General features: G+C 44.9%; 1 protein-coding gene across 1 annotated transcript in view; it reads left to right on the top strand.

Annotated features, from left to right (window-relative positions):
• The first annotated feature begins 1,207 nt into the window (after positions 1 to 1,207).
• PPP1R16B (protein phosphatase 1 regulatory subunit 16B) overlaps positions 1,208 to 22,984 on the top strand; it is a 397,098-nt gene continuing 375,321 nt past the window's right edge. Inside the window, exon 1 of the mRNA XM_086932266.1 lies at positions 1,208 to 1,408. The gene's annotated coding sequence lies outside the window, so the exon portion shown is untranslated. The remainder of the gene's footprint in view (positions 1,409 to 22,984) is intronic.

A 22,984-nucleotide genomic window follows, 5' to 3' on the forward strand; every position in this document is an offset into this window, starting at 1 on the left:
CCCCCCCCCCCCGAAATTTTTTCTTAGCCCCCCCTGAAATTTGACTCTAGTTGCGCCTCTGGCGCTGTCTGATGTGAATAGACACTGGTGGGGCTACCAGGCATAATTCTTCTATGCAGGCTTCAATCTCTTCTTCTTTGAAGTCCTCAAGTTTCTACTGCAATTCCTCTAATTTCTTCTTGGTTTCATTTCTTCTTAATTTCTTGTTCACGCATAGTTTATTTTCAGCTCATCGCCAGTTTTACAATGAATAAATGATGGTGCGTAGCCAAGTCATATGGACTAGAGATGAAGGTTTATTAAACTTGTTCTGTGTTACAGATGATGTCCCACAAGGTGCAGCATCATTCCTTCAACTGACACTCGTCCAATCACAAACACTCTCAGCACTCGAATGACCTCACACTGGCTGAGCAGCATACAGTCTCAACATTCTAATGACCTCACACTGGCTGAGCAGCAGGGACCCGGAACTCTGGGAAGGATGCCTAGCAACCAAGGCAAGTCACAACTGTTCTTTCCTCCCGTCTGTCTCTGTCAGCCTTACTTCGGCCCCTTCGTTAGACAGATCTCACCTTCCTTGTGCCACATCCTGCTCTTTCTCTCACAGCCCTGTTCTTCTCTCTGCTTTTTCTCAGAAGTCTGCCCCTCGCCTCTCTCACAAACAGGCACAGACAGTCATGATGTCTTTCCTTCTCTCATCCATACACCTCTTGCTTACATTCAAGTCTCACAGTCCAACTGCCCCTCATTCTCGTGGGCCTACTTCTAATTCGGCTCAGTGCCCTCCACTGCCTTACTCCGTTCTTACACCTTCCTCCTAATCGTCCCACAAGCAGCTTCACCAAACTCTCACAACCCGGCTCGGCCTCACTCGTCCTCATTCTCCAACTGCCCTGCCTCTCTCTCGGCCCTGCTCCTTTCTCCTCTTCCGTTGGCGGCCGTCCTCTTATATTTCTTGTCATCTACTTATGTCCCTCGTCGTGTTTCTCTCAAAGTCCCGATCCTCCTCTCTCGCACTCCATCATCTCTCACAACCATGCTCTTGTTTGTCTCTCACTTACACATCCCACCCACGGGCACATTTCTCCCCGCCCTCTCACCACTCTGCTCCTCCCATCACCTCTCCAGCCCCGCCCAGGGGCGTGGCTCTGGCTGCGGGCTCGGAAGGGGCGGGGCGAGCCTGCTAGCCGCAGCTCTCCCCGGCGCATCTTGAGCTCTGGTGGTCCTGACAGCCGCCTCTGTGGATTTCTGTATCAAAGACCTGTTCGTCGCTCGGGGGAACAGCTGGATTTCCCCGCTTTGCCTCCTGATCTCCCTCTGGATGTGGGCTCGCGGCAGGGGCCCGGATCCCCCAGCCCCTCCGCCAGACACCCCAGGGATGCTCAGAGAGGCTCCGCATGCTCCTGTAAGTACCGGTATTCGGTGAGTGACAACAGGCGGCTAGCCAGGGGCTGGGGCAGGCTAGACCAGCCTGTAACTGCGGACCAACAAGGGGTGGTATACGGAGGTGTGGGTGCGCATGGCAGGGGCAGCCCTCCCGGGGAGTCCACACAGACAAGGAATGAAGATACTGCATGGATGTGATTATAGGAGGGGGAGCCCGTAGGTGGTCCACAGGTGAACATTTATGAAAATGTATCAGGTTATATATTTTTAAAAGCACAACGCCTACGCAAACGTGCCTACTACAGGGTACGAACGAAAGTGGCCGTATTGTCGGGCAGCGCACGGTGCCCAGGCTCGAATTAAGGATTATGGACCCGTGTGTCCGCAGGATCTCAGCGTGGCAAGAGGTGAGGAAAAGAGGCGGAGGGGAGAGACTCCGAAAGGAAGAGGAGACAGCGCAAAGCGAGAGGGGAAAATTCAATGGAAGCAGGAAAATGACTGCAGGGTGTGAATGGGGGATGAAGGAGTGGGGGTTACGGTAGTACCGAGTATCACGAGGGTTTGAGATCTGAGCGACACAGAGCGTGAGATGACGGGTGTCTCTTGTGTTTTATATCATGGGTGCTGAACAGCGCGTCTGCACACCCCCTCGCTTACATTATGACGGGCTGGGATCCGGGACTGGACGGTGTTACCAGCTATAGGGTGCCGGGGTAGCACCCCTAATCCCCCCCCCCCCCCTCCCGCCTTTGCAAAATTGATTTAATAGGCTTTTTTTTATAAACTGACGTTCTGCTCCTTTATAGCGCCAACAAGAGACACGAGATCGCCTCAGTTAACACATGTATTTATTACTGGAAGGCAAGAAGCGGGGATTTGGTGGAGGGGGTGAGGTGCGGGGTGCTATGGAGACGGTACCACCCGACACCCACGCGGAGATTGTGCTGTTTTTTAGGCCCGGTATTCAGGGTTGTAGTAATGGACACCACACACCAGTACATTGTATTACAGAGGTTCGATATAGTAAAACCGGCATGCCAAGTCGCCTGTTAAGGGAGTGAATTGGACTTTGGCGCGTGGGTTTGTGGTGAGTAGGGAACCGCCAGGGGGCCGAGCACAGAGGAGGCACATACACCGCCTGATCAATATTCAATACTTACTTTATTGTATTAAGCGATCTTAGTATTACATCGACACAATCGGCTCATTCATTTCCGGGCCATATTATGGCACAGCGCTAGCGGGTTAGTGGTAGGTGGGGGGTAGTTATGGCCAGTGTGCCTCGAAGCCCAAGACTGCCTACAGACTAGCATCGCACCTTAGGAGGGATAACGGGCTGTGTGATGTGCTTATGTTATGGTAGGGTAGTTGTGCTCCTGCAACCACATCCTTGGGATTACCACAGAACAGGAGCAAGGGCAAAACTAGGATACCTTATGGGCGCTACATGCCGCACGCGCTAGAGTAGGGATTTATAACCTTCTGGGCGTTTTTTTCTGCCCAGCCTAGAGTAGAGGATTACAAATAAAGGTGTGCCTTTCATGGCATCTCTTGTTATAGGGCAAACTAGACAGTACACTATTACTAGAAGTTGTGTAAGGTATTGTCTCCATGCCTTGTTGCTTTGTCCAATGCATTGTAGCAGTAGGATGTGTTATATTATGCTGCAATATGTTGTTAAGTGACTACAGATCATACACACTTCTCCGCCTCTCAGTAGCGGTATCCATAACTGTGTGATGTGAAAGGGTGTAGAGGGAGGCCAGAGGCTGGGGCCTGGGCCCCAGGTCGCCTCTCCGTTCTCATGGGGCTGAAACCAACTCGGCTCCAAATGTGTTGTAACAAACGTATTTCTGAACTGAAGCGTGGAGTGATGCAGAATGATGTAGGCGAGATTATACTGCTTTTTAGGTCCGGTTTCTCACGTCTACAACTTGCTACCAATTCTTTAAAATATACATAGAGTGGGCTTTGTCTTCACCAGAGCAGTAAATAACTCTTTCACCTCTTGTTATTGGCTGTTTGATGTCTTTCCCACTTCCTATGGACTGCTTCCAATGCTGTGCATGAGCAACTATTTTCCATTTTAATATTACACTGAATAATCACAGTGCCTTTCACTGCTGCTTTTTTAAAATGTTAGTCCCTACCCAAAATTCAAGCCAGAACGACCAGCTTTGCTTGTTGCATATCCTTGTGATTTTGGATGGATAGGTAGGTAGCTATGAAGATGATACGCGGTGTGGGTTTGAAGTCTGAGTTCAAAGGTTCTCTGATCAAGACGTACTAACATATAGAGTTGTCTACAACCATGAGGGCTGCGGAGGGTTGGAGTTAGATATGATAGTCTTATCCTCATCTTAGGTGATCTGGGTAAGAGAGGGTCATGTGTTTGGAAACAGCCAGGTCTTACTCCCTCCTTGAATTTCAGGTGAAAACAGATGGTCCTTATCCTTTGAGGAATGGCGTTCACAGTGCTTAATTTGAGCCTGTGGTTTCCCATGCTCAGCACTGGTACTTCATCATTAACACCGGTGCTTTTCATGAGCATCAAATAAGGACACATTCACATTCATTTATAGTAGACACTGGAAGATTTAGTGATTTGCTCAGAATCACAGGATGTTGAGCCGACGCTGAGGCTTGAACCTCGTTTCCCAGCTTCAAAGTCAGCAGCTCTGACCATTTCGCCACATCCTCTCGCCTCTCCCCTCTTTCACGTTCTGTTTTAGGAGGTGCTAACAGGAGAAATGGGCTGGTGCAAGCTGTCTCCTGACGAGAGGCCCTTCACTTATTTCTTTTATAAATTAACCACTGGGTTCCAGAGCTCAGCTGTCTACACTGGGCAGGATATTATGGTTCAATGGACTAATGCGTCCACATCATGGATTGGTGTTTGACCTTCGGGTGACAGATATGAATCCTAGTGGCTCCACTCAGCCTTTCATGCTTCTGAGGTCGATAACATGAGTACCATTGAGTTGGGTAACAATAAACAGCATCAAGATGCCCAAAGGGGTGAATGTGGTTGTTACATATACACGTTAGGCTATGATGAGATGGTGTCAATGTATATACATTATCATCTTTTATTAGACTGTTTGGATACAGTAATGGGGGTTAAAATGTGCAAAAGGCAAGTTAAGTTCTTCAAGTAATAAGTACTACTATGTTCATCTATTCCTTCTATTTGCTTTGGTATACTTTTTGAGCCAGTTGGATGGGAGTAACTTTTATTACTAGTTTTACAGATAATTTCATTATGTAAAAATGTCTCCTCTGTATTCATAATGCTTTTCTAATTAGTGGCAATACATGTTCTGATTATTAGTGATTATTGAATATTCTAACTGTGCAGGCCAATTACATGTCTTCCTAAAAAGTTAAACTTGAAACATTAAATGAGGTTTAGTAGAAAAGAGACTTATTTGTGAGCATTCAAACAATATTCTTGAAAATACTTAAAGCTTTTTCTTCAAGTGTGTCAGATTAGGTGATATCAAACAGGGATAAATTTAGGTTTGGCTTGTGTATGCTCAAGTATCACTCTAGTCAAAGAGGGTTTGTCCACCCTTCATGGGGACAGCGGTTGTCATTTGAGAGCACTGAAGGGTGGAAGATTGAGTCCTACATACACTTTGATGACCTCTTACCTTAGAGATACTAGTAGTTAGGGATGCTTCTCAAGTGATGGCTAGAGTCTCTGGTACTGTCCGGTGCTGTTTCTATGGTTTGCTGTTTTTCCTACAACCAGGGCTTTAAGTGGAATGAAAAAATTGAGGGGTCTCTCAAAGGGGCGTGGTTAAAAAACACCTACACTAAAAATCTTTCCTAAGCGTAGTGTGCCACCCCACTGATATTTTGCTGCTTCTGTCATTGCATCAAGACATATAATACAAGTAACATCACACATACAACAAGCCAGGGCTATTGGCTTTGTCAATGGTTATTAGTTGCATATGATAAATATGCACCAATATGGCTTCATTGTATACAATATTGAAAATGCTTCCATTCTGAAATGATGAGACTGTGAAAACACTAAAACGAATCTCCGAAGGTGCATAAATGGCAGTGAATAGTGGTACCGCTTAGTTTTTCAACCTTATGGCGAGGGCAAAAACGGAGTGACCAATAGGGACCCGCAACTAAGAAAAAGAGGGAGGTACCCTAATTCTCATAAAAGGGACGGTGTAGCACCAGAAAAACATACAAAAGGTCCCTGATCTATACCCAAATTAATATATGGATCATGACATTCAGATTGTTTTTAGAAAACTCTGTCCTGAAGAAGGTGACGAAGTTACATGTCACCAAAACGCCATGTCAACCCTTGTGTAGTTTTCTAGCGTTGTATTAATTGTATACATTAGAACCAACAATATGTTGCTTCAAAAATAAGATGTTTTTAGCCTATATGTAACCATTTTGTCTTATTTTAATACATTTTTATTTTAATATATCTGTTTGCATATTACGTTCATGAATTTGTTTACCTTTGTATCTAATTGATACCTACTGCATTTCAACTGTATTTTTTATATTGTCTTTCAACACATGATCAATATATTAATTTGTGAATAGATCAGTGACTTTTTGTGTGGTTTTCCGATAGGGACCCGAAACAGCGCCTGCTTTTTAGAACTGCTGTTGATGAGCACCGGCAGGACTCAGCCGACTTAAAGGCCTGTCTACTACCAAATCATCTACTGGTGATTTTGTTCTCCCTTACATGTAAAGACTTGTAAAGACTTGCTTAATTTAAGCCCATGCTCAACACCATGCACTTATTTGGCACACTGGCTTTAGTGAGATGAGCACAACAACAGGGTTTTATAAGACAATATACGTTAGAGAAGAACTGTACCTGCCACTCTCGCCATTGTTATAGCTTTGGATGGCCTAGAATAGGCTGCATTTTCACACTTGTAGGAGTGCCATGGTTAGTAGTTCAATTGGTACTGCTATTAGTAGTGCGGGCAGGGGCAGCGGGTGATGCAGGCTGCAGGGGCCTCTAGAGAAGGACCCTGGCACTTACGTATTGCAAATTAAGCACTGCTGAGTCCTACCACTGGTTTGTGTCCTAAAGGTGAGGACTTGCTGAGATTGTCTTGTTCTAGTGGTGGTTTCCTCCTGTAAGTGACTGCCCAGTTTGTTGGCTTCCACTACTGGTAATGTGACATCCTCCTACAAATGTTGGTCAGGGCAGCCAGGTTCTTCAGTGTTCTAAAATTAAGAACTATTGTCTTTGGCTTCCACTCCTGGTTTCATGAATTAATTATTAATCCATCTCTTGAAGGTCCAACATTTCATCGTGTGGTCTCAGGGCGTGCGAGTGCAGAGTGGAATAGAGACTCAGTAGTGTTCATGATTCAGGTTCTGGTAGTTCTTGAATGTCCCACAGTCTGGTCCCTCTGGGTGGGATGTGGTTTATTTTGCAGTGATGCTCATCCTCCAGAGATTTCCCTTTAGTGATATGTTTTTAGACCTTTCCATTCACGGGGGTGGATTGGTTCAGCCCTCTCTGAAGGGTTGATGGCATTCCAGAGTTGTACCACCAAAACCTTGAAGCCTACTTTAAGTTTGCTTGTTCTTCAAAGTCACACTTTTTCCCTGTGAGGCATACGTTACAACTAAGTCTGCAACAGGTTCAACTATTCGTAGAAATAGTTTAGTGAATTGGTGCTCACTGTTTTTTCTTTTTCATTTGACCTCATGGCTTCCAACGCTCAGAATGAGTGGATGAACCTCCGATTTTTGAAGGTTGTGTAATATAAAGCAGATAGAGTTGCCAGCTGAACCAGCAGATCTTGTATACAACATTTTAAACATACATTTTGTGTACCAGCCCATTGCATTTAATTCTTGATGGGGGTAATATGGCCGGAAGTTCTCCAGTTGGGCCAGAGTCTGGCAGATTGATTCTGTGTTCATTCTAGCTTTTCCTCAGCCAGCCCACATAAAAATTGTTAAAATGATCCAGGAAAGCCAAGGCCAGTATCTAGTTTCTAAGCACTGTGGGTAGGTACTTCTATGTAGGATCCTCGGGGGGGGGGGGGGGAGAAGACCAAATGTACAGATGTTTCAGGCAAAGGAGACGTTGCATTTCAAGTTGGGTTCACCATCTTGCAAGAAGAAGTTGGGTATTTTCTGCAAGGGTCAGGGACCACAGACAATGGTGGTCGAGGCCTTGAGCCAATGGGTACTTGTCAATATTGAAAAGAGGCATGGATAAACAGGATATCTTGGGGGTAATTTTTTCAAAGGCAGAGTGTAGCACCTATTCTTGGCAGTGTGGTTCAGCAGGGAGTTCCTAGCCCACTGTTGCTAAAGTACCCTACCACCATACTGTTGTGGGTCTTGGCTCTCACTCAGCAAGGCTGAGCCATACAATTATAGAACAGAACAATTGCCAATGCTGAGACTGACTACTCATATTTCGGATAATTTCATGAAAGAAAACATGAAATTCTGCTTTAAAGATTGCACCTTAGTCATAAACAAACTCTTCAATCTTCATTTATTTTTTCAAAAGACAACATAATTTGTTGTGCATTTCAATACATAACGAACATAGACATAACAATATGAAAAAATGAGGGCACACTAAAAAATATTCATCACCATATATTACAGTGTATGTAAATATGAGTAGTCAGTCTCAGCATAGGCAATTGTTCTGTTCTATAACCATACTGTTGCCAGCACTATAGAAGGTAAGAACACTAGATATAATTGCTGCATAGTCCTGATTCCACTTCATACCTCTTTAATCAACCACCACACGGCACTCTATGCCTCTTTATCTCACTCTTGAAGATTCATTTTCATCCCTGCTTTCTCCTTTTGCCACTTAAGTCTGTCTTTCTCTTCCTCCTCTTTTCCCCTATTGGGGTTTCCTCTCCCTACCTCAGGATGAAAGTCTTTTGAGGAAAAAGAAGTGCAGGTCCACAAAAAAGAATGACGATGGGACCCGTCTGTAACCACAGATTAAGCACTGCCTGAATATTGCTGTTCTGATACTGTTTGGCCTGAAATAGTGAGACTCCATCTTTCCAGCACTGAAATCCTTACCACTGACCAACAGCAAGCGATCGCAGTTTAAAAACATTTGCTTCAACCTCAGAGCTCCTAATGTACTCCTTGCCAATGTGACTGCCTATTCTCTATAAACCATCTAGAAGCCTAGAATTTGCTAGTCACAAACCAGTTACACTTCAGCTTCCCTCATGCATGGCATAAACTTGGTGGAGGACTTCTCCATGTGCCCGGGCTTCAACTCTGTGGAATTCTCTAATCCTGCACCTAAGACTTGAAAATAATTTTCTCAAATTGAGGAGGTTTCTAAGAACCCCCCTCTTCATCCAGGCCTAAGGCCATGAACAGCCTTCAATTTTCTGCTTTTATGTCCCATCCTACAAAAAGTATCAGCCAGTAACTTGACTCACTTGATCTCTGGATTCTTAGTCTTTCTTCTTTCCTTATCCCCCTCCCTTATTGATCTGACACTAGAACATGGAGTGCTTTCCAAGAACACTCAACAAATACATTTTCTTATCACCTGGAACTGGTTGGAAAACCTGTACCTTATTTTATTTTGATTTTGTTTTGTAGACTACCACATAAGGGAGTTGACTGGTAGGGGGCATTACAGGTGCACATGGAATACCACAGATGTAGGTCCAACTTGTCCTTGAGCGATGGATGTTGAAAAGTCTCTAGAACCGCATTTTATGTGGTCAGTTAAACATCATCGGCAGTTGATTTAAAAAGTCTTGGCAGAATTCATAAATGTGCGCTCTGGATCTTCCTTGAGGAGGCCTGCCGTAGTTATTTGTGAAGATTGTTACGTTTTATTATAGGCCAAAGTGTTGATGGGTGCCACTGGCCAGACGTAGATGACAGATCGATTGTTAATGTGCATTCATGACGTGTTGAGCAGTGGACTTGAGATGGTGGTTAATCGTGCACATAATCGAAGGATCGTTGGAAGTGATGGCCCTTCTGGCTCCTGCAGAATTTAAGAATTCCCTTTCTAAATTTAGCAGGGAAGATGGTAAACGTTTTTGTATACATTTCCATTTGTGATTTCACGATCTACGTGTAAAGGTGGTTGTTGTGTTTTTAAACAATATCCGCCTACATGCGATGCATGGGGGGGTTGTCTCCTTTCAGTGATGTGGTGTCAGGCAGTTAGTTTGAAATACTGGTTAAATTGTTGACTTGGCAGAAGTGTAATAATTATATCCTCAGCTGCCTACAATGTGTGATCCTGTCGAGGAATGACATTCCCTGTGCCTCATTTCCCATATGTATCAGAAATCGTGAGCGAAAACTGGCTGAGCTCTGATACCAATATCAACATTTAGGGGCCCATTATGATCGCGGACGGACTTGAGTCCGTCCGCGACCATAGAGGATGAGGGAAGCTCCGCATGGCCTGCGGAGTTCCCTCCTGTTCAATTAGGATGTGACCGCCACCCTGGCAGTCACATCCTCTATTTTTACCATTGCAGCGGGTGCGGCTTCAAGCTGCACCCGCCGCAATGGTAAAAATGCATACATTGCATTTGTATGCAGAAAGCGGCAGGCTCCGTGCGGTGCCTGCTGATTTCTGCATACAAATGCAAGGGGGTACCATAGGTACCCCCCATGTGCACCCCCTCTTCACCCAGGGGGCCCGCAACGGACCCCCGCAGTGAAGTTCCACATGCTTTTCCACGGCGGAAAATCCGCTGCGGAAAAGCATTTTTTAAAGTCCATCCTAATATGGCTGGCGGTGTCTGAGAGACACAGCCACCATATTAGAGCTTTTCCGCTGCGGTTGTAAGCCAACCGCGGCAGAAAAGCTGCGGACGGAAGCCAGGACCCACCAGCCATCCTAATGTGGCGGTGGGTCTTTGGTGGGTCTGCTGCGGTTTTTCTGCATCCTCCAGCCCGGCGGTTGCTTTCGCCGGCCCGGAGGATGCGGAAAAACCGCAATCGTAATAGGCCCCTTAGTTTGGTATACCAATTGGAGGCTTTGTAAATCCGATATAGTTATATAACCGGTTTTATACATTGTGTGACCCTGTGCAAGTCATGCCACTACCCTGGGGACCTTATTTGAAATATTAACTCTGCAAGACATCACCCATCGGCAAGCAAGTATATACACACACACTCTCCCTCTCACACACTCTGCTTGAGTAATATCTGACTGCAAACAATGCACTTGAAAATGTTGACGTGGTTGAAAAACTCACCACTGGGGCTGAAAATAGACTTGACATTGGAATACTTGTGCCTGTGACAGAAAGACTTACATTTAGACACTGGCCATATTCACTAGGGCTTGATACAAGGTTCCAAGTTATTCCCATTATTAGACCAAAGGCACAGACGTCCTCAATCCAGTGCTTAATTTGTTCCTGTAGTTCCACATGGTGTACACGGACACCTGCTTTTGGGACCCACCAGTTCTTTTTAATCTCTGTCCTTTACGCAGAACTGGAGAGAAAGGCAGAAAGGGGAGAAGGAGCAAGGAACAAAAAATAGTAATTCCTCCTCATTTCACCACCCAAGCAAGCCCCCATTGTGGAGAAATATATGAAAAATCTCTCCGCTCTCAACTACACACCACACATCATAGACTCTACGAGATCCTTGGGAATTGTGCTGGATAAGAAATTGAACATACAAGATCACATCAGCACATCTACCAAATAAGCGATCTTCTAATTGAGCATCCTAAGGAAATTAACACCCTTCCTTCCCCCTGATGACTTCAAGTCTGCTGTGCAAGCATTAGTCATCTCACAGCTGTAATATGGCAGTGCAACCCTCTGCGGTCTAGAAAGGTACAGACTGGCCCCTCTCATGGGGTTCACTTAATGCGGCTGCGAGGCTCATCACAGGCTCCAAGAAAACCAAACAAATTTCCCCTGATTTGGAAATCTCTAAATTGGCTACCATTCGAGGCAAGGATACAACTAAAACTTGCCTGTATGACCCACAAAGCATCTCATTTCAACACTCCTTTGTACCTTGTAAATAAGCTCGAACTCTCAGGCTGTGCCCTTTCCTCAAGGAGCTCCAGTACCGTGTTGCTTAAACCAAAGAAATTAAAAAAAATGAAAACTTGTAATCAATCCTTCTCAGGTATTGCCCCGAGAATCAGGAACTCCCTACCTATGGAAACTAGACTGATTCCATCAACAGTGGTCTTCAAAAAGGAAGTGAAAGCTTTGCGGATGAGTCCTTTTCTGAGTTAGAGATTTAACCTCAGCCTTTCGGCATACCAGCCTAGACCTGGATGATCCTCCAAGACCAACGCCTGTTCCTCCTCATCTAGTGTCATGTCGACACTTCTTACCTTACTCTACTCACTTGTTCTTCTGCCTTCCTTGTCTTACTCCTCTGATCACATGATATTTTGCAGTGTTATGGTTCTGACAAACTCCATTATTACTTTATTATGTACCTGTTGTTACTTTTCCTGTATACTGCTCCTGTTTTGCGACAATTGTCTTCCCAATGTTTTTTGCAACTCCTCTGTAAGGCGCTCTGATACCCTCTAGGGTCTTATTAGTGCTATACAAAACTTTTAAAATAAATAAATAGGAAAATAATGGCAAAAGAAGGGGAATGCAAAAGTACCGGCCAGATTGAAATAATGAAACTGGAAGAAAGTGGCATGAAGTGGATCCTAAACTAGGCAGCCTTGGTTTATTCCAGACCTACAGAGGCAACAGTGACCAATGCATTTGTTCAAGCAAGTACTACATGCTACCACCCCTAAAACGCTGGTGGGGACACAAGGGATCAGTGAATCTGGAAAAGGAGCAGCTTAAGAACCCATGACAAGTCTGGGTAATGCTGTACAGTCAAGGAACCAGTTAACAGTAAAACACACCGCTTCCCACTGATAAAGTCATTGGCAAAATACAGGGCTTTAAGTGGGATGAAAAAACTGGTGAGTCTCTCAAATGGGCGAGACCGATGTAATCAAGGGCAGGGCTTAAAAATCTGTGCTTAGCACAGTGTTGCCTGACTGCCATTTTGATGTTTCCGTCCTTGGATCCAGATATATAATGCGAGAAGTAACATTATACCTACAACAAGCCAGGACTATTGGCTTTGTCAATGGTTGTTAGTTGCATAAGTTAAATAAGCCACAACTATGGCTTCTTTTTATGGAATATGGAAAATGCTTCAGTTGTGAAATGATGAGACTGTGAAAGAACTATACAGAGTCTCTTTGAAGTTACATCAAAGGCAGTGACGGTTGGAACTGCTGCTGAGTTAAGATTTTTTTCAGCCAGAGGGTTAGGGCAAAAATGGAGAGCGCGATAGGGACCCCTCTCAGCAGCTGCTTTTAAGAACTGCCGGTGCTGAACAACGGCAGAACCCGGCCCACTTAAAGCCCTGAAAATAAGCATCTCTCATCTATGCATACTCAATTGGCTACCAGTAATGCACTAAAGACCAAAGGCTTCGGTTGTGATAACTCACTCTGCAAGTAACCAGACAGGTAAACACATGGAGCACTGTGGCCAAAATATCACACAACCACCACAAAGTGCAGAACAACGGGAGTAAGTAATACGCGCAGGTCGAGGCTGAGGCCTAATTCCTCAAAGAAGCGCCATCTTCTTTTTCGACCTAGCACCATAGATAAGTAACTTCAAATAAGGGCCCACCGGCCATTGAAAAGGGAGGATACAAAATGGTGGATGTTGTGGTTGACAAAACAGCATGAAAACAAACCCGTTCACCAGTAACTGACATTTTTAAGAGCACAAGAGACACCAACTATGTTTGTTTTGTGCCTTTACATCAATATTATTATTATTGTATTTTTTTATACTGGTTTAGTAGTGTGGGACGTGCGCTTATCGTGTTGCTTTTGTTTCTAAGAAGGAATTGTTTTGATGTTAGATATAGCCTCACCGTCCTGAAGAATACGCTGGCTTTATGTGCCAAGACTCAGAAGGCCGATATAGAAAAAAACACTGCCAGACACTGCACCTTGTCGAGCACATTGATTTGTTCAAGTTTCTTTTATTGAAATAGTTTTATTTATCATATATATATATATATATATATATATATATATATATATATATATATATATATATACACACACACACACTCGCACACATATATACACACACATTCAGAATCAGATTTAAAGACATATATATATATATATATAGAGTCATATATACATATAGAGTCATATATATATATATATATATATATATATATATATATATATATATATATATATATATATATATATATATATATATATATATATGTATGTATGTATATGTGTGTGTGTGTAGTTTTTCGGTGGCCTCCCCACATGTATCTGTGGTCCAAGGTGTACCCCCTAAAATTCAATTCTAAAGACGCCCTTGTGAATGCGTAGGCGAGAATGTGCGAAGAATTTGGAGTGTGTCTGCAGATCATAATGTTTTTGGGGGGAGGCTGTGGCAGGCCGCGGCAGAGTGGAGATGGAATGTGCTCAGGTCACCAGGATTAACCCCTGCCCTTTCTACGGGTGCAGTGGATGGCACCGCGGGCCTCGAGGGCATCTTAAGTTCTCTCCTGTCAGGGGTGAGGAATGAATTTAGGCCCGTCATTTAAGCATATATAATAGCTTTTAGACTAGGCACCTCAAAAACATTCACATTATCGACCTGGAAAGGATGAAACATAGAGTCGCCCGTGGCTCGGACCGAGTGTAACGGCGTATAGAAGGCACAGACACCAGTGTAGTAGGCGCATACACCCCTAAACCGTTTTACTAGGATTTGCTCCCGTTTTACTCGCGCGCTCTGTCTGCATAGGAGACGCACGTTCCCCTGAACATACTGTGATGCTGTGAGTTAACGTGTAGGGTAACAAACACACCTCTGCAGCAGGCGCGCGTTCCCTCTGAGCTATTAGTACAGCCTTGCAGTGTGTGATATTATACACGAGTCTGCAGCAGGCGTGTAATCACTGAGCTGTTCTCTGCACTGTAAAGACGTCCCACTGTGGTTCGACACTGGGGTGTTTTGTTTTTTGTTCTGGTGAATTGTAGCTAATTTGGTATAGTCTGTTACTGAGCTTTACGGACAGAATCGTTAACACAAAATAGGCTCACGTCAACCCCAGCTGCTCGACAAGTGTTTCCAAGGCGTGTGTGTATTTAAAAATCAAACAGATGGGGCCGCCATTTGGAGCTCTCTGGAGTATTCACAATATTGGTGTTTGTGTTTTCAACATGAAGGAGAGTGGGTCCTGCTGAGAGGGCAGTGGACTCAGGCGAAGTGGTCGGTGGTGGGGGAGGGAGGGGGCAGAGAGGGGGGGGGGGTGGTGTGGACGAGGCAGAAGGGACAGAAGTGTTCTGATATAGACAAACTACTTCCAGGAGAGCGAGCAGAGAGGCTTTTAACACCTAAACACGGGCTGAGAACTGATGACTTCTAAAATGTAAGACTTCCGGTTGAGAGGAGAATCCGACTTAATATACCGATTCCTTCAAGGGGCAGAGTCAACAGGAAAGTCATATACACACCGTTTAGAAAGAGAGAAAGAGTCTGGGACGTTGCTAATAAAGACTCCTACTATGGAAGAGGACCAGTATACTGCCAGTGTAGAGGGACAACTAGCATTGTAAGCAAATGTACCATTTCTTCAGCAAATCAGAGCACATGAAAAATAAATGTATTTACCTTAACACCTAAGCACTGTTCCATTTTCCAGAATGATATTCGGCACCCTCTATTCTAATGCAGCCCCGGTCCGTGCAGGTAACAGGGGTTGTGCCGGGTGGGGGGGGGGGATTTCGAGGGACGATGCAGAAGGAAAATTATATAAAGAATTAATCTTACCCCAGCATCGCCCCTCGAAATGCCCCCCCACCGCCCCACCGCTTTTACCTGCACAGACTGCGGCTGTTCTCCTGTTCGAACACCTAACAAACATTGATGATAAAAAGTTTTTAACCCCTTAGCTGCGGCGGCTATTCCGCCGCAGTGCTAAGGGGGAGGGGGGCCGCGCGGCGCTCCCGTACTCGTGACGAAACCGCTTCGTCACGAGCCTCGGGTGGGCTGTGCTTGTGACGGAACAGTTCCGTCACGGCCCCGCCCGCTTAATAGAAAGCGCCGTGCAGGCGCAAAATCAGCGCCGCGCAGGCGCGGCGAGCAGGCCGTGACGGATCCGTTCCGTCACCAGCACAGCCCACCCGAGGCTCGCGACGAAACCGTTCCGTCACGAGCACGCAACGGGTTAAAGTGATTACATCTGGAGTAGAAAAGGAAGATGTAGTTACATGTAACAATATTCAGGGCCACAGGAATTATGCAGCAGGGGAGCACCAAATGGTGTGGCAATGTTGACTAAATTATGCACCAAGAAAAGGCAAATTATGTGGCATAATGTGTGGCATATTTTTGATATTATTACTTCATTCTTGTGTAATTTTTACACATGGTAATACTGTAATGGCAAATACTTTCACCTCATTAGTACCAGTTTAACTACCAAATAAAGAAATAAGAAACTAAAAGATGGCCACTTAAACCTTGCGAAGGGCATTTCACTATGCGCAAATACGTTGCAGCATTTTTAGTAACCTCTGATCCGTTTGAGCTAGAAACATTTTTTTGTTAAGTTCTGCAGGTTATGCAGCAGATGAAGAATTATGTGGCAAATGTGGAAAATCCATAATTATGTGAAAAAAGCCACAGCCGCAGAATCACATAATTCAAGTGGTCCTGACAGCTGTGAATGTTCATAATGAGCAAAACAATAACAGCAATGAAAATAAACTATTATGACTTCAGCTTGACTGTGTGCTGTGGGAAGAGGATATTGTAGGGAAGCATGAATGAGTGACAGCGATAACTTTCATCTTGTTCAAGATGGCGTTGTCACGACTAAGAAACATATGAAAGGAGGGACTACGCAGCCCCATGTCACGACTAAGACATCTGATGGAGCCTCCGGGTGATTTTGGCACCTGGTTGCCCAGAACTCGAAGCGTTGATACGCACTGGGAGGCAGAAAGACTCTCCCTTAAATAGGTCTTACCACGGAAGAGGAAACAGAATCACCAGGATCCCTCCTTAGTAGTTTGGGATGATATGGGAGTTGAAATGGTGGCAGCCTTCTTGGGTTGGTAAACTACATAGGCCTCCAGAATCCCTAGTGAGGAATTCTGGGAAGAAGATTTGGGGAGTAAAATGGCTCCGAGAACCTGTCTGGACGCGCTGATTTGCTGTTGCTGCCAAATGGGTACCGCCGCTGCTTATGCTGCAATAAGGTGACAGATCTTGCCCGCCGGCTTCAGTCAGGCGAATAGCCTGTGGCTGAGGTGTTGCTACAGGGGTTTTACACAGAAATATGGCCTAACTAAATACATCAGAATATACACTAGTATATATCATAGGAATTTTGTTTATAAAACAGTGTGCTGATATGAAATCATATGGGTTAATTCATATTGCACATTATTAATGCTGCACAAAAATATAGATAGAGGTGTGCAGTTCCTATATTTTGGAAGGTTGGAGGAATCTGAGGGATCAAGTCAGGGGGTCTGATCGATCAGGAGCAAGAGCCCTTACACACCCCAAGGGTTGTCATGCTTCACCATAGGGCAGCTCCTTGTAGGGCCAGCGTTGCAATGCCCAACTATCCCCTCAGGGGGGCTCTTGCTTTTTACCTGCCGTAGTGAAGTGTAGGGTATTATGTGAGGGTGTTAGTGAGTAAGTAGGATGGTGGGTTTAACATGATTTGAGTTGTTAATTTAGCAAATGTGTAATATATGGAACCCTCGGTCATCCTAAAAACAAATGTAGGCCAGAATGGATATAATGTTCCACATTGGATCTCAATATAAGTGTTAGTCCACATGTTTCTTGCAAAAAAATGTCACAGAGGATCAGGGCAATTCGTCAGGACCACGAAAAGTGAAGAACTAAACTACTCAAGGGGAAGTGGACCGACAGAAGTACATGTGTTATCCGAAGCCGTACCAGTCCCAGTCCGTTAGAGTATATAATAAAATATATACAAAAGCGTCATGCCGCAGCTGAGGCTCGCCGTGATAAGCATGCGACCTACTCCTGGTTCGACCGAGGGTTCCATACACTAAGCATATTCTTTTTTAACACCTCAAGTCATTTTTAACTCACTATCCTACTCACTCACTAACACCCACACATAATACCCTACACTTCACTATGGCAGCTCAAAGGAACTCTGGCAAAGAGCCCTCCTGCGGAGCCCGTTGGGCATTGCAGCACCAGCCCAACGAGGAGCTGCCCTTTGATGAAGCATGATACCCCTTGGGGAGTGTGAGGGCTCTTGCTCCTGAAGGATCAGACCCCCTGACTTGATCCCTCAGGTTGCTCAGACCTTCCTAATATAGGAACTTCACACCTCTATGTTTATCTACATTCCTGGGGGTGTGTGTGCTGGACCTTGAATGGCCCTCTGTCCCTCTTTGTGACTATTGCACACAAATATAGATCTACAAACCGAGCACCAGTGATCTGCCCGCTCGGATTAAAAATGCAGGGTGTTGGGAATATCTGTGTGTGCTAATATCAACACTGAGTAACAGTAAGATCTTTTTTCATATTGCAAGGAATGACATTTGGAGGTGTCTTGCTTTGATAACACAATAAGACACAACAAAACAGTGGATGAGAGTAGCAAAGTTCCACACTTAAGAAATAATCAGAAACAAAGGATAGAATGCTCCATTTCTGTGTGGTCCAAAATGTGTCAGTCTATCAGCTGATAAAACCTAAAGGAGTTTAAGGTATTGGCCGCAGCAGACTCTAATAGACGCCAACGCCGACTCGATGTAAAAGTCTAGGTACATGTCGAGTGGTTTCCACATCCCTCTGGATGCTGGTCTCCAGGGTGAGATCTGTAGTGCAATATTCTCCGCACCTCTGAGATGCGTAATCCAGTTGAATCAGCCTTTGTATGAGGTCTTACTTGTGTCTTTCCAATTGACTAGGACCATTTTCACTGCTGCGGTCAGCAGCAGGTCTAGTAGGTCTTTATCGTGATATGATCTGAGTTCTGCGGTGGCGTGGGAGGAAAAATCATTTGTTAGCATACAGCCCAGTACCTTATTTATAAAACCAAAGATTTTCTCTCAGAATGTTTTGAGTGTTGGTCATTGGTAGATAGGTGTGCTAGGTCCCCCTTTGCCTTGCTACAGTTCCAGCATAGTGCATCTTCCCTGAGACCTAATGTGAATAAGGGTGTAGGGGTCCAAAAAGCCTTATGGAGTAGCCAACATTTTGTTTGTGATAGCACCGGGGAGATTTTATTGCGTGAGGCAGAGGCCCATAGTGTGACCAGTTCTTGTTTGTTAAATGTGTTTATGGTTTGTTTTTCCCAATCTTTAATTGTCTTGTCATTAAGTTTGGAGGATTTTCGGCGGGTGTGAGACCTGGTGTCCTAGTTTATTAATGTTTGCCATGTACTGGGAGATTGACGGTTGTGTGGTGGATAGTTTGGTTTTGGTCAAGGCCTTTCTGATTTTCAAAAAGTTATAGAATTGAATGTCTGTTAGGTTATGCCGAGACTTGAGGTCTGCGAAAGAAGCGGGATATGCACCATCTTCTAGTTGGTAAGGGTGGTAGATACCTTTCTCAATCCATGTGTCGAAGGATAGGCATTTCCCCTTGTATAGGATCTTACTATTGGCCCTGAGTGACTCCCTCTTAGAGCCCTTGATGCTGATCTCCACTTTCTTATTTATCTTTTGTAGTGCAATTTTTGTGTTTTTAAAAATGGACTTGGAGGCGTGAATGTGCCTATTTGCTGTTAGCAGCGCCAGGGGGCTTAGATTGTTCAGGATGGCCCTCTCTACTTGAAGCCAAGCCGGTGTGTAGCTTTCGGGGGTGATATCCAGTAAGGCCCTTGTTTTGCCAGAAATGCTAGTTGGAATATTCTGAAGTCTGCTAGGTTTACCCCTCCTTGGTTTTTCCCTAATCTTAGTTTTTTATGCTTATCCATGCTTTTTTCCCTCTCCATAGGAATTTAGAGATCAGGATATCCACTTTGCGTTGGAAATCGTCTGTGAGGAGGAGCGGGAGCATACTGATCAAATAGTTAATCATTGGGGTGATCATCATTTTGATCGTCTCAATTCTGCCCCACCATGTTATGGATTTTGGGGACCAGGACTCCAGGAGTTTCTTAATCTTTTCTAGCAATAGTTGTGACTTAGTGTGTTCATTGGGTCTCTCCCAAAGTGTATACCTAGATATTTGATAAATCCTGTTTGCCAGTCTAGACCTGAACCCCCTAGAATATCCCTAGTTCAGTGAATGTTTAGTGGTTTGTCCCAAACGGGTTTTCGCCCGGGACAGGGCACTAACACAGCCCTTATAGTGGTGGCAGAGGAGGCAAGGTGCATCTTAGATTCAAGAGGAGCCGCAGTTGTGATCCTCCTGGATCTAAGTGCAGCGTTTGATACGGTGGACAACAAAATATTAGTCCACCGTCTCGCTAGATTGGGCATAACAGGATTGGCCCTGAGATGGCTTGAATCCTTTTTGAATAAGCGATCGTTTAAGATCTGGGAAAATGGTGTTATGTCCAAATCTACCCCCCTCCAGTGTGGAGTTCCTCAGGGCTCCTCTTTGAGCCCTACCTTGTTTAACGTCTATATGGCCCCACTGGAGGAGGTGGTAGCCCCCTTTGGGATTAAATCAGTCACCTATGCAGACGACACCCAATTAGTCGTCTCGCTAACCCAACAAGATGGATGTCTGGACAATCTATCAGCCTGCCTGACCGGAATATTCTCCTGGATGACTGGCTCAAAGCTCAAACCTAATGGAGCAAAAACTGAGATCATTCTCCTGGGCCACCAATTCACATCTCTCCCTAAAGCTTCTTGGCCTCCCTGTATGGGTGAGCTGCCCTTGCCGAAAGATAAAATAAAAAGCTTGGGGGTGTGGTTTGAGCCCGACTTAATCTTCAGGACACATGCTCAGAAAGTCACGGGCGTCTGCTTTGGGTTACTTCGGGCAGTGCGGAAGGTTCTTCCCTCTCCTACCTTTCCAGTCCAGGAAACTACTGATCCAGGGATTAATTCTATCCAGACTGGACTATAGCAACGCCCTATTCTTAGCGGCGCCGGAAGCCACTATTAATATTCTGCAACGAGTGCAGAACGCAGCAGCCAGGATACTTTTTGGGGCTCCAAGAAGATCGTCGGCAAAACCAGCGTTGAGAGCTCTCCACTGGCTGCCAGTTCGCGAAAGAATAGTCTTCAAATCGTTGTGTATTGCACACAAGGCGCTCCAGGGCAAAGGCCCCCCGGCTCTTAGGAGCCTGATCCACCCTTATAAATCCTCCCAGGCTCTCCGGTCGGATTTGGAAAACCTTGCCACAGTCCCAAGAGTGAGGAAGACTCGCACAGGGGGACGCCGTTTCACTGTAAATGCGGCAAAAAATTGGAACACTCTCCCTAGGCACATTCGGACCGAACCCTGCTATCTTAAATTCCGAAAGTCTCTTAAAACTTTTCTTTTTCCCAAGATCCTCTAATTAACAGTTCCTCTCCGAGTTTCTCTCTGTTCTCTGTTGGGCTAGCGCTGGGACGCTCTAGGGCAGCCATGCGCTTTACAAATTAAATTTCATTTCATTTCATTTCATTTCTTTTGCATTCTGATTTATCCCTGTTGAGATTTATCCCTAGTGCCCGGAGTATTCTGCTATGGTATCCATCAGGGCCTCAATTGAAGCCTTCGGTCGTTCCATTACTATTAGTATGTCATCAGCGTATGCAGCAAGTTTTATCTCAACAGCAATAATATCAACCCCTTTTATGTTTGTGTTTAGCTTGATGTCACAGATCAGGGGTTCCAGTGCCAGCAAAAATAGCGAGGGGGACAGTGGGCAACCCTGTCTTGTGCCCAGTTGTAGTGTAAATGGTTCAGAGAGTGACCCATTAACGACAATACGGGATGTTGGGTCCCCATACAGGGCCATCACCATCCGTATCTACCCTTCCCCTAGGTTGAAAGATTGCCTGCAGCGCTCCAGGAAGGTCCAGGAAACTCTACCAAAGGCATTCTCGTCATCAAGGGTAATAACTACTGCTGGCTCTGATTTTGTGGCCGTATGCTCCAGTATGTGGCAGAGAAGTCGGGTATTGTTGTTAGACATCCGAGTGCGTAGGAAACCCACCTGGGAGTTGCTTATTAGATTGGGTAGGACAGAATTGAGTCTGGCTGCCAAGACTTTTGCGTATATTTTGCAGTCCAAATTAATAAGGGATATGTGTCTGTAGTTTTTTGGTGCCAATTGGTCTTTACCCTCCTTTGGAATTACTATTATGTTGGCTTCCAACATGGATTGGGACACAGTCCCACTATCTGCACAGTGGTTAAAGACCTGCTTTATGGTAGGTTTCAGCTGCACTAGGAAGGTCTTGTAGAAGGTGGCTGTGAAACAATCCGGCCCGGGGGCTATGTTATTTTTCATTGATTTGACTGCCCTTTCAATTTCAACATCGCTAATTTCTTGCCCTAATCTATGTGCATCTTCACGGCTTAGCTGTGGAAGACCGAGTCTGTTGATGTATTTTGTGCATACCTCTAGGTCTGTGGTCTGTTCCTTTTTTTAGAGTTCCTGATAGCACTCTTGAAAGGTCTTGAGAATGTCTTTGTGTCTTGTGTGGGTTTTGTTGTTTGAGTCTGTGATGGACTAGATGGTAAATTGGTTGCGTTTGTGCTTTAGGTAGAAGGCGAGCAGTTTCCCTGCTTTATTTGCCTTGTATAGGTTAAGGGGCTTGTATTTGTTAAACCACAGTCCCGCTCTCTCACTCAGGATTTTGTTGTACTCATACTTTTTTTTGTTAGGTCTGCTAGGAGTTTGTTGTCTTGAATGGCCCTGGCGTGGGCAGTTTCTAAGCTTTTAATGTCCTGCTCGAGCTGTGTCAGCCGCAGGTTTGTGCTTTTGTATAGTTTGCATTTGATTTCAAATATTGTGCCTCCGATGGTCGCCTTCAGGGCATCCCATAGTGTGCTAGTGCTAGTCCCCGGGGAGTCATTATGTTTTAGGTAATCTGTTATGGTCTCCTTAATCTTTTTTTTGTTTGCGGGGTCTGCTAGGATGTCACATGTTAAAAAGTCACCTCCGGGGTATGATTTCCTTGTGGCAGCCACTCAGTTTTAGACTGATACATGTGTGGTAAATTTAAATTACCTATACTTAATTTATGCGGTAACGTTCAATAAGAATAACTCAGTCAAAAGAAGAGGCATAGTCCGTGGCATCTGAGTTTTATGGAGGTTTTATTCCTTAAAAAGGAATTGGTTCGAACCAGGTATCATGTTCCATCACCACAAGGGTTCAGGAAGGGAATTACAATGTTTTATTAACAGTACATCATATATATAGTCAATGCATTACAGTAGTGTTGAATGCAGAAGGCGTAACAGCTGAGAGAAACGAGATAAGAACACAAGTACGTAACAGAAGGCGTGCACGAAGGCGTACACGGAGGTGTGTGCTAGAAACGTCACATAGAGGTGTCACAAGTGGGTGGATCCCTAGAAGAATCCTGCAGAGTCAGCAG

Source organism: Lissotriton vulgaris, chromosome 7 (assembly GCF_964263255.1).
Source record: "Lissotriton vulgaris chromosome 7, aLisVul1.2, whole genome shotgun sequence".
Taxonomy (NCBI): Eukaryota; Metazoa; Chordata; class Amphibia; order Caudata; family Salamandridae; genus Lissotriton; species Lissotriton vulgaris.